We start from the raw sequence: 12,057 nt of genomic DNA, 5'->3' as shown, positions 1-12,057 counted from the left end.
GCAGCATATTGTTTAAAGCAGACATTGGTTCTAGAACTGTCATGTATGCTCAGCTCCCTCTATTTCTCTTGCATGAATGGGAGACAAATTGTACAATCACATATATGCTAATGGGGTGTATATTGACTTTTATCAATCACTAAAATAATCTTGGAGTCGGAATACTGAAACTGAAATCGAAGTGTGCAAGGAAATGGATAACCCTTTCAATAGCACCAACAAATGGATGCAAAATGAAACAAGTATACCAGCATACAGTGGTGGAGTCCTACACCACTGGAGAAATTACACTGTTTAGCCGGTATCGAACCACCTGACATCCACCGGGAAGTAGCAGCCAATAGTGAAAGGACCAAGGCAGTGACATCTCCAGCCCACCCCCTATTTGGGTATCAACCAGCACGTCAATGACTTAAATCAAGAAATAGTTTTCTAAGATCTACAGAGACACTCGCTGGAACGCCTCAGCAAGCGAGAGTCCAAAAGTGGCAGGCTCAAACCCAGGACCTCAATCAATGGCCGATACCAAATGAGAGACTCCTCCTCTGGGCACACAGAAGACTGGGTGACTTGGAAGGCACTGAATAGACTGTGCTCTGGCACCACGAAATGCAGAGCCAACCTTAAGAAATGGGGCTACAAAGTGGAATCCACAACATGCGAGTGTGGAGAAGAGCAAACTACAGACCACCTGCTGCAATGCAACCTGAGCCCTGCCACATGCACAATGGAGGACCTCCTTGCGGCAACACCAGAGACACTCCAAGTCGCCAGCTACTGGTCAAAGGACATTTAATCAACTACCAAGCTTGCAAACTTTGTGTTTTGTGTGTTTGTTAAAAAAAACCACAGTACAACTGTTTGGTCTGCTCCTGACATGATAAATAAATAAATAACCAGCATACAAAGCCACAGTTCCCACACAGTTATGATATTTTCAATTTCTGGAAAAAGAAAAAAATCTGAACGCTATGTGACAAAAAATTATATCTCAGAACTAAATCAAGACCATCACTGGAACAACCATCAAGAAATCAATGAACAACTTGATGGTATCAAATGATAATTCAAATTACTAAAATATAAACTGGAAAGGCATTCAGCCTTCTTTTTAATACATAAAAGATGCCCCTAAAAACAAGACTAAAAACAAAACAGTCCAGAAACCGCAGTGACATGTAATTATTTCCTCCTTTGCTATTTTATAATGTGATTAGCACCTCTTATTTTTAAATATTTTATTATTTTAAAAGGTGTGTTTTTCCCAGCCCAAATTTGTACACATTGTTACAAAGGAGGTCAAGTTAACATCTGACCACATTTTCCTGACATGTAGTCTCCACCCATGTAGGGAGGAACATGATAGCTTTTTTTAAAAAAAAAACACACACATGCAAACACCAGATTATGCCACTTGGATCCATATGAGAGAAGTGGATTAAAAAAGATTGTTTTTCTTTTGGAAACTGTGTTGCTGTACTACAGGCTTGTTCCAAAGTTGTCCATCTAATAAAATCTCCTTCAATTTGCAGAAGTTGCTGTAATTCTGGGCACCACAATTCAAGAGAGATATTGACAAGAATGGAATGTGTCCAGAGGAGAGCAACTAAAATGATAAAGGGTCTGGAGAACAAGCCCTATGAGGAGCGGTTTAAGAAGCTGGGCATGTTTAGCCTGAAGAAGAGAAGGCTGAGAGGGGATATGATAGCCATGTATAAATATGTGAGAGGAAGCCACAGGGGGGAGGGAGCAAGACTGTTTTCTGCTGCCCTGGAAACTAGGACGCGGAACAATGGCTTCAAACTACAAGAGAGGAGATTCCATCTGAACATGAGGAAGAACTTCCTGACTGTGAGAGCCGTTCAGCAGTGGAACTCTCTGCCCCGGAGTGTGGTGGAGGCTCCTTCTTTGGAAGCTTTTAAGCAGAGGCTGGATGGCCATCTGTCAGGGGTGATTTGAATGCAATATTCCTGCTTCTTGGCAGGGGTTTAGACTGGATGGCCCATGAGGTCTCTTCCAACTCTTTGATTCTATGATTCTATGATATCTTTCCTGATTGTTTGCATGTGCCCTATCGTTCTCTGAAGGAAACAGTGCAAGGCATAAAAAAAGTTGTGGTGTCCAAGTACAATTTAAACATGACCAGTAGAAAGGTTCATGGAAATAATAAAAATAAGTGTGTGCCAGTCTACAAAGGTTTTTTTTGTTGTTCAGGATGCAGACAGTTCCTTTGATGGCATGCTAGTTTTGGCATGAAAATTCATGGGTTGTGTTTTCTTTATTTTCTTCCTGCTGTTCTTCTTGAATTACACATATTTTGGAAGCCTCTCTTGTGTCTGACTATACGGCTTCTCTACTGCCAAGTAAACCTCCTGATATATAATTTAGAACTCCATAATTTAGAGCTCATATGTCCTTCATACAAATTATGGCTACAGATCTTACACCAGATAGACTTAGAAAACACCATTTTGACAGACAATAACAGCAGACAACAACCTTCTACCCACCTGCTGGCGATTCCTTAAAAGAAATCGAGCTAAAGAGGAAAAGCATAAGTAGAAATGTATATCAATGGATTTTATGCTCGGTGAACTGGAGTTATTACTTATACTCATAATGAAAATATCTTCTTGTTCAATAATGAAAATCCTTTCTTTGAAGAAAGAATTGTTATTGTAGATTTGAGTCTTCTCTTATCTGTATTAAATGGAACAGATTTTTGTAAAAAATAAGCATTGTAAAACTATTTCTTATAACCACCATGGAAGCTGGTGAATTTATGAACTGCTAACTACTAAAAGTGTAGCATGGACTATTGGAAATTGTTGATACAAGCAGCTACTGGAGGCCTAGCGCAGGACATGACCACTTGTCTCCTTTTCCTGTGATGGTTGCATCTGGGGATGCATCTTTACAGTGTGAATTGGATGTAGTTTGATACCACTTTAACTGTGATAACTCAACACTATGGAATCCTAGTTTGGTGAGGCACCAGCACTCTTTGGCAGAGTAGACTAAAGACTTCGTAAAACTATCATTCCCATGATACCATATAACGTACTGGCCTACTGTGCAGGGCTGGTGTTTGGTTCCTTTAAGGTCAAAAAGCCAAACAGCCATTTTATTAGCTCAGAGCCAAGAGGGGGCAGAGCTAGCAGGCATCCATTTTGTTAACACAGACAAAAGGGGGCGGAGCCAGTAGGCATCCATTTTGTTAGCACAGAGCTAACAGGCAGCCTTGAGGGTATGGGGTATGTGTAAGAAAAAAAGGGGAGCCATTGGAATTGTCAATTAGGAGTTTGGAATGTCAGGAGTTAGGAGTTTGGAGATAGGAGTTTGGGCTTTGGAAAGGGAGGAAGAAGGAAGTTTAGCTTGTGTTAAATGATAGTTGCGTCAAGGAAGAACTATTGTTTTTAAACAGACCTTGGAGATTAGGCTGTTTGGATCTGAAGGAACTGTTTAGAGAAATACTAAAAGTTTCTCAGGTTTTGACTAGAACCTGTAATTCAAGCACTGAACTACTTCTGAAACCATAAAGCTTTGTGCAAGTATTACTGCAACCATTTAGCTTCTGCGCCTGTTCTAAATAAATAAACATCTTTCTTTCTTCATACCAAACAAAAAGTCTCTGCATGCCTCATACAAACTACACATATAAGGAGGTAACCTGTTGAAGAATTCTATATTTGGTGGCAGCGTATATTACACTTTAAGAAGGAAAACAAAAGAGCACAGAATCCTCTACAGTTGAGGGACACAAAGTGAGATATTCCTAATAGCTATTAGGGTAGACCGTTGCACCATAGCATTGAGTAATGGCAATTAAAGTTATGTCAAATAACATTAATTTTTCATTATAGATGTACCTGGGAGATGCTCCATATTTTATTTACCAGGAATACATTGAAGCTTTGTTATATCAAAGGCATTGTGGGTAACCTGCTTGGCAAAGATTAGAAACTGTTTCCTACTACCAGCTGGTAGTCCTGCTAGGGAGGGCAACAAGAGTGAGCTGGTTGGATGTCTAATCATGCGTGTGCCCAACCGATAAGCCTTCTCAATGTGTTAACACCAAAGCAAATACAGTCCTGTTTCTAGGGGGCCTTATCAGGGATTCAATAAGCTTAACCCTTTTTGCTATATGTCTATGACTGCAAATATTGCATTGTTATCTAGTATCAACCAGGATAGAATAGATTGTTGATGGGCTGTGTTCAGCTGGATGCATCACAGGGAATGTACACTTCACAATAGTACCTCTGATCAAAAGGACAATTCTTAAATTTGGTGTCAGGTTTATCAGCCACATGACCGGGAAAAAGAAAGAAAAGAAATCTTCATTCCACTGATAATTTCTACAGTATATATAGTACAACAAAAGTACGGAATCTCTTACACTTGCAATAATACTTATGCTCAGGCATATATGTTTTCTTAAACGTTATCCACAAACTAACAAACAGTCAGCGTATTTCAAATATTTTGAGTTGACAAACAAATCATTCCACATTATCACATTCAAAGAAGAGCATAAAGAAAACTCTCTCTCTCTCTCCCTCTCTCTCTCTCTCTCTATATATATATATATGGTGAATGGATGTGCCACAAGGATATGAGATCAGTGTCAGTAAAAACAATGCCTAAAAGAAAGGCTATCATAAAATTAAGAATACATAAGCAGTTCCAAATTGGCTGCAACAAGGCTTGGAGTTATACAATGAACTCACTAGGGAAAAATGTGCCGTGTCAGGGCAAAAAAGCAAATCTAATTGTAAAAGTTATCAAGCAAAAGGACTGGAAGTGAAAACTAAAGTACTGTGCTGCCAGATTCTCATAGTACGCTACTGAGCTCACGTAATAACCATTTTTTTGGTAGGAAACATTGCTTTATATTGGGATAATTTGATTTAGTATAATATTGTATTATTTAAAAATAGAAGTAATTAAATAAAGAGCTGACAGGAGGGGATGAACGAATGGAAATGTTGAGAGTGACTACTGATTCGTGGATTATTTGAAGTGATTTAAATAATAGTCCGAGTTAGTAGTTTTTGTGGATGATTGAGAGTGAAATGTTTATTTTAAATGTATTAAATTAGTAATACTGGCACTTTGTTTTGTTCAATTTCTGTTAATAAAGTATTGTGTTTGGTTATCATATGATTTTTGGTCTCCAAGAATACTATTTATATAATGATTGGATATACATAAAGGTGGATGTTTGTTATGGCAAGAGAAGTAATGTCTAGTAGGTGTTCACAGTTTGGAGCTGTAACAGAAGGACACCTTCTATTGGTCTTAGAGATGAGGATAAAGCCATGATCCTCCGTGGCTACCCCTCAGGCTGATTACTTTCTTATTCCATATGACATCACATGGTCACATCTATGCAACTCAGAACTCTTTGAAAACAGATCAGAATACAAATGAAATAATTCTCCCCAACTTCTTATCATTGCATCCAATTAGGTAATCCCACAAACTGAATTCTGGTTAGTGTTGTTCCAATCTTCAAGGGTTGCATTTATTGGCTTTTTGGACTCCTTTTTAAAGCTTTTACACTAATTTTTCTTTAGCGTAAAATTCCCAACCCTCAGTTAAGTAATTGAGAACCGGGAAAGCTAACAAACCATTTTCTCCCAAATACAACACTATGTTGACCGCTGAACTTCTCAAGGAGGAATCCTGAACATAGACTCAAGGAGGAATCCTGAACATAGACTTTTTTTTACTAGCATCCTCTCTGTGGAATACCCTCCTGTGTATGATTTAAGGCACAGAAAATCTAAAGGATTTAAACACTTTCCAGAATCTCACCTGCGCACAAGCTTTCCTTGACATAGAAAATTGCTACTGTCACTCCTTTGTTTTATTCTTCTACTTTTATACTGTGTTGGTCAATATTTTAGAAATGGATTTATAGCATTTTGTATTTAAAGTGCTTTGAGATTTTATTATATTGAGTCAGGGTTGGGCAATTCATGATCCTCTAAATGTAGCCAGACTGCAACTACTATAATCTCCCACTACTGGTTGAGTTGATTATAAGGGCTGCTAGTTGCTTCTCCCCATATTAAGCAAAATACATGCCAATAAATAGATAGACGATAGATAGATAAATAAATAGATAGATAGTGCTGCCATTGTTCCATCACTCTTCCTTCACCCACCACAACCCCACTTTCACATGAATTCTCACTCTTTCACTATCGACTTTCTGGCTAACCTTCAGTTTCTGAGGACCCTTCCACACAGCCCTATATCCCAGAATATCAAGACAGGAAATCCCACATTATCTGAGTGTGGACTCAGATAATAATAATGATAATAATAATAACAACAACAACAACTTTATTTTTATACCCCACCTCCCTCTCCCGGAAGGGACTTGGGGCGGCTTACATGGGGCCAGGCCCAATCTCACAGAGTTAAAACATAGCATGTAAAAATATAACAACAGTGTAAAACAACATAAAACAGCATTACAACAATAATAAACAGGGATGATAAACAACAGTTAAAGACATACTTCATGTTTCATTGTGTGAAGTCAGCTGGCATGTGAACAAGTTAGGAAATAGGCTAGTTAATAAGGTGCATAGGCCATATAACCCCGTTCAAAGCAGATATTGTGGGCTATTCTGCCATATAGGGCTGTGTGTCCTTAGTGTCCTAAGGTCCTTAGTCTTTTTCTGTCCTATCTTCCTTGTACTTTTCACTTTTATATTCATATCAATTACACGGTAAAATAAGAAGTGCCATTAGCTCAAATCAGCCTTGAAATCATCCTCCGAGTCAAATACAATAATTCATTTCAGTCACAGGAACTGAGGTACTGCCTGCAGTTTTTCACTCAAAAGACACTTCATGCATATTCAGCACTTTTTCCAGATATCTTCCCACATTCAAGGTCTGACTTTTACCAGTGAAAGTGGGGACTGTACTCTTATTGGCTAAAATTACACCTTGTTCAACAAATAGTAATAACAATAGAGCCTATAAGCTGGAATGCCATATTTGTTTGTCTCCTTATGACTTCATCATACACAATAAAATCAGAGTTTCTATACATTTAAGAAATGGCAACCCACTATGCCCATCACATGACACAAGCTTCAATGGTAGGGATGAGGTATTTTGCCATTTCTAAAGTGTTGGTTTTTCCAACAATTTCTGAGTTGATTGGCAAGTGACTAATTTTTAAATTTCCCTGCATAGAGACAGGCCAAATGGCCAATTTCCCACTGTGATGTTAATCACTGTTAGAATCATAGAATTGGAAGAGACCTCATGGGCCATCCAGTCCAACCCCCTGCCAAGAAGCAGGAAAATTGCATTCAAAGCACTCCTGACAGATGGCCATCCAGCCTGTTTAAAAGTCTCCAAAGAAGGAGATTCCACCATACTCTGGGACAGAGTTCCATTGCTGAAGAGCTCTGTTGCCCACTTTTGTTGCTTGCTTGTAAATAAAATGATGATGCTGTGTGTGGGAGGAGCTGAAATGCCCATTTCCCCAGATCACCAATGCAGAGGCTTGGGAAAAGGGTGAATTTAAAACCATTTCCTACAATCTCCAATGCAAAGGCTCTGGGAAAGATGAGGGTTAATTTAAAATCACTCCCTACAATCTGGGGTGACATCAACATCTTAGAATGACAATGGAAGGAGATCTCAGTGCAAATGACCTCAGGGAAAGTGTTGCCTTAAGAAAGGTGCTTCTGTTTCAGTCAAGGGTCTTGAGTACAAACAATCCCAGTGCCACCTTAAGAAAGGTGCTTCTGTTTCAGTCAAAGGAGTTTGAAGAAAGGGCTGTTGTGCTGGTATCCTTGAAATGGAAGAAGTCATAGCCTTCTCATGTGATGGAAATTAAGCAGATGGTTGAGTTAGAAGTTAGAGGAGGTGACTTTAGTCTGATGGGAGTGAGTAAATTCTTCGTCTTCTTTAAAGGCAAAACCCCATGAAACTCTAGCCCTTTCCCCAATTTCCCTCATTTTCTCCAGCTCAATATGATTAAGTCCTTAGTTAGATGTTACATGGAACATAACATAAGAACCAGCATGTAGAATTAGGAAAAATGAGTTTTATAATTCTGAAAATTTCAATGTTCAGTCCTCTCCTAAGAAGTAACAATTGGGAACAATGCACCCAACCTTCCAAACTATCAATCTGCTCCTGTGAACCACCTCCCTCTCTGCTATTCCCTTTTTGCGGATAACCACAGAAATTCCAAAGAATTCACATTATGGAAACTCAAGAAGTAGTAGTACAGTTGGTGGAGTATTTTATGGATTGCCCATGTCCATTTTAACTGATGAAATTGTTCCACAAATGTGGTAAACTAACAAACACAGGAAGCACTTGGTAAAGGCGGCACTCATTTGGTAGTGGTGAAAGAACAGAAATAAAGTTTGGATGAGTGATCTGGAAAGAACAACTGGAAGAAATGATCCACTCCCAACACAGTCCTGGGAGTCACCCAATAAAACAGAAGGTTTAGATCAAATGAAATACTAATGCCTAAACTAAATATGGGCATTATAAACAGCCCTACAATACATGACTTGTAAAACTAAATAAAAATCTGATAGAAAATAGAAAATGAATGCCAGGTCTTCATTTTTTTGATAAAGAAAAAAAATACAGATTGCTATTGTGCCCTGGCTCTGAACTTTCCACAATATCTTATGGCCACTGAGAGAAGAAACAGGACTTTGCTGAGTCAGTAGAGAAACATCTATGCATGCAAAAATGTATAACTGGGAAAATGATTCCCCCACTTTCTCAACACAAGCAGCTGTCTCAGGGCTAAACTAGTACACATATATGCATTAAAAATGAAGTAGAGTCTGCAATTTAGATCTATGGAAGGGCAGGTGTAAAGATGCTGCTTAAACCTTTTCCTGCACTTGGTTTTTTATAGGCAAAATCACCATCCCCAGCTGTTTTTACCTCAACAAGGAAAAGAGAAAGATTTTATATATTTTGCCATTACAATGGTGGGAGTAGAAGAGAAGGGAGAATGAGTGGTGTATGTAGCAAAGCATGAGTTAGCCAGCATGAGAAACAAGAGAAGGATGAATGAAATGCATGAAAAGAAGTATAGTGTCTAGATCAGTGGTTCCCAACCTTTTTTTAAACTAGGGCCCTCTTGACCAGGACCCACTTTGATCAGGGCCCACTTGACCGAAGATCACTTTGAACGGGGCCCACTCTCCAACATTAGTACCAAAAGGGGCGGGGCTGGTTATCTCTGCGGAAATGAGCAGAAATAAAATAAATATAATAAAATAATAAAGAGGAACGAGGTTCACAGTCCGGATTTTTATTCTCATAGCCCACTGCTGGGCCACATCCCACAGGTTGAGAACTGCTGGTCTAGATCAAGGGAAATAATGGTGACCTTATGTTTTGCTTTGATCAGACCTCACCTGGAATACTGTGTCCAATTCTGGGTAACACAATTCAAAAGAGATATTGACAAGCTAGAAGGTCTCCAGAGGAAGGGAACTAAAATGATCAAAGGTCTGAGGACCTTGCCCTGTGAGGAGCATCTTAAAGAACTGGGTATGTTTAGCTTGTGAAATAGAAGGTTGAGAGTAGACATGATTGCCATGTTTAAATATTTGAAAGGCTGTCACAAGGAAGAGGGAGAAGGCTTCTTTTCTGCTGCCTTGGAGACTAGGACTCAGAGTTCAAAATACAGGAAAGAAGATTCCACCTGAACATTCGGAAGAACTTCCTGACCATAAGAACTGTTCAGCAGTGGAACTCTCTGCCTTGTACTGTGGTGAGCATTTCTTTTAGAGGCTTTTAAACAGAGGCTAGATGGCCGTCTGTTGGGGGTATTTTGATTGTGTTTTTCCTGCATGGCAGGGGTTGAACTGGATGGCTCATGCAGTCTCTTCCAACTCTATGATTCTATGAATTGTAAAAGAGAGAGAGAGGGATAAGAGTGAGAGTGGTAAAAATAAGAGGCAAATAAAAGATAATTTCAGTTGCAGAAGATGACATCAGAGAGAGACTAGGGGAAGGGAAACTGAACATTATGAGAAAAAGAAAGCTGGAACCAAGGAAGGCACCTATTGTGGAGCCATGGGTTGAGGAAAAGAAGGGTGAAAGCGAGAGTGAGCAGTCTGGGTGAAGGCACAATATAATAATGATAATAATAATGATACTACTACTACTACTATTACTAATAATAATAATAATAATAATAATAATTTATATTCCGCTCTATCTCCCCAAAGTGATTCAGGGTGAATTCCAAACATAAAAGGCAAACATTCAGTGCCCGAATACAACAGCAATACATCCATACTAACAAAATTTATACAACCCAACATATAAATGCGAATTATAACTTAACTAAAATTAAATAAAAAGCACAGCCTGTTATAACAGACATAAGACAAAACATCAAACATCAAATGGAAACAATAATTTACCATTTCTTTGGGGCAAATTAATGAGCTTACTACTGAAAGTGTCTGTACAGGTCAAAATGCTAACTGTTTTGTTGCTATTTTTATTTTTTATTGCACTAGGAATCCAATATTTTTCATGCTCCTCTCTGCCTATTTTTCATGCTCCTCTCTGCCTACTAATAATTGCCTCCATAACCACCTTTTCAAGATGTGATAAACCACATTTACATGGCAAATTCTAAGACCCAAGAAGAGATTTTGAACTTGAGTCCCTCTCTCCCATATCCAGCACTTTAAGCATTAGTTCATAGTTTATACTATACTATGTTATTAAAAATACTATGAATAATGCAAGAGAAAACAATTATTGTGTTTACAAATTAAGATTAATTTACATACTATAAAATAGATGCCTGGATCTGAAGAATTGTAAAAAAGACAACCTAACTAACGGGTCTTATCTTCCCCCATGCTCCCAGTTTTCTCCCATGGCTCAGTTTTCTAAATATTATGAATTATTTCCTCATTGCAATGTTTGATTAAACCACTAGATGTCAGTAGTGTATATCCAGTCTATTTCAGAATGCGAGAATAAAAGGTGACAAATACATCTTTTGTATTCATGGCTGGTTAAGTTCTGATTTCCAAACAGAAGATTTGACCAGGCCATGAATACAAAATATGTGTTTGACTTTTGCCAGTTCCTTAAGCACAGACACCTAATGTTTTACAAACAGAACATCAGTAAAGGTGAACTGAACATGATAGGCTACCCAGCATTGCTGAAATAGTTGAATTTATTTTTTTAGTCTGTGCAGAAAACTGTATGAACACTTGACTAGTATTTATGGAATACTAACCCTGATAAATACTTTCCATGCATTGAAAGAAATACATTGTAAAATACAGATACTTTAACATTAGATTCTATTATTTAGAACATTGACATCTGATTATATAGAATACAAGAAGTGATAATGTTTGAAAGTACTCAAAACTGAACTGAGAGGGTAATTTCAATAGCTGTCTGAAAAGGAAAGGTCTGCATCGCAGTGAGACAATGCTGTCTCGAGAGCAGTTGGAAAGGCACAGAACGGCTAAGCCCACAGAATGGTTAAGCTGTACTGACCTCTTTGCAAAATTAAATGTAAAAAAGTAATACAGGTTCTGCTACCTAATCGGATGTTTTGATGGCATGGTTTAATGTTATTTTATCCCAACATTTCTTACTTCACCATCAAAGGATTGTGACACATCATGTGTCCAGTAAAAGCTTTGTGATCTTAAACAGAGGCTGGAGGGCCATCTGTTAGGAATGTTTTATGTGTTCCTGCATAGCATGGGGTTGGACACTTCAGCTCTATGATGCTATGATTCTATGACCTCCCTGCCTCACAAGGCCTCTGGAAGAAAATGGAGAAGGGTTGGTTAGTACTCCATGGGCTGCAGAAGAGTCTTGCTTTGTATGAGGGAGGGAGTTCCTTCTAAACAAAATGGTTGGTTTTCACCACAAATCCAGTACTCCTTCCAAGGAAAGTCATAATATAATAATACTAATATGAATACTAATACTACTAATAATAATAGTGATCGGCACACTGGGTCAAATTATTCTGGGACTTGCGAATTC

General features: G+C 38.4%; 1 protein-coding gene across 3 annotated transcripts in view; it reads right to left on the bottom strand.

Annotated features, from left to right (window-relative positions):
* Nucleotides 1-12,057, bottom strand: part of FMN1 (formin 1) — a 190,066-nt gene that overhangs the window by 105,394 nt on the left and 72,615 nt on the right. The window lies entirely within an intron of this gene.

The sequence above is a fragment of the Anolis sagrei genome, chromosome 1, assembly GCF_037176765.1.
Source record: "Anolis sagrei isolate rAnoSag1 chromosome 1, rAnoSag1.mat, whole genome shotgun sequence".
Classification (NCBI taxonomy): Eukaryota; Metazoa; Chordata; class Lepidosauria; order Squamata; family Dactyloidae; genus Anolis; species Anolis sagrei.
Note: the sequence above shows the minus strand (reverse complement) of the source record. Positions and strands in the feature narration are given on the sequence as shown.